Consider the following 937-nt stretch of genomic DNA (forward strand, 5'->3'; position numbering starts at 1 on the left):
TATATATATATATATATATATATATATATATATCTTCCAGCTCCACTTGAAGACCGTTGTTGGTAACCTGGTCTCAATGAAGTATGTATCAGACTTTAAAAATTATTGAGGATGACTTGTTGACTAAAATTTATTATGGTGATGCCCTAGCATGGCCGCAGTCCAATGACTTCAGTAAAAAAAAAAAGAAAGATAAAAGCTATTGCAGATTTATAATTGGTCATAAGCAGTTCTGAGTCCATAAATGTCACTGTGCAAAACAAACTAACGAAGAGAACTGTCAAAGTTTTCTACAGTCTTAAGAAACGACAGATACATGAATGGAAAACGTTGGAGGTGTACTTCTGGTCGAGCAGATATATGATCAAAAGCATTCCAGTCATGACCATCCTGTCGTTAATTTTGTTTCTCATTCAAAATTATTATTGCGTATCCTGTGCATCCTTTTTCTAACGCGCTGAAATTCAGTCACAGAGATTTAACTCGATTTGATTTTTACTATTATTTCTAGTACACCGAAGGACCACCTGCAGGCTTCTTCGTTGCTCGCATGAAGTTATGTGTATTAGTGTGCAATGCGGGGCAGTGATAAGAACATATATATATATCCGATGTTGCCAGCAGAGCAGCGCGCCATCGGAGAATGACAGATGATGCGAGATACGTGCCTCTAACAACGTACATCTACTTAACCACCACAAATTCTCCAGCTTCCAAATGACTATCTTTGATAAGGCAATGTCGTCATTCACTACTTACAAAATGTCACGCCTCATACAACAAAACGTGACCGAACCAAGCACTGGACTTTTCTTGCGATGTCTTTTCACACACACACACACACACACACACACACACACACACACACACTGACGTGTGTATCTGTATACGCGCGCATGTGCATATATATACACACACACACACACACACACACACA

The sequence above is a fragment of the Octopus bimaculoides genome, chromosome 7, assembly GCF_001194135.2.
Source record: "Octopus bimaculoides isolate UCB-OBI-ISO-001 chromosome 7, ASM119413v2, whole genome shotgun sequence".
Classification (NCBI taxonomy): Eukaryota; Metazoa; Mollusca; class Cephalopoda; order Octopoda; family Octopodidae; genus Octopus; species Octopus bimaculoides.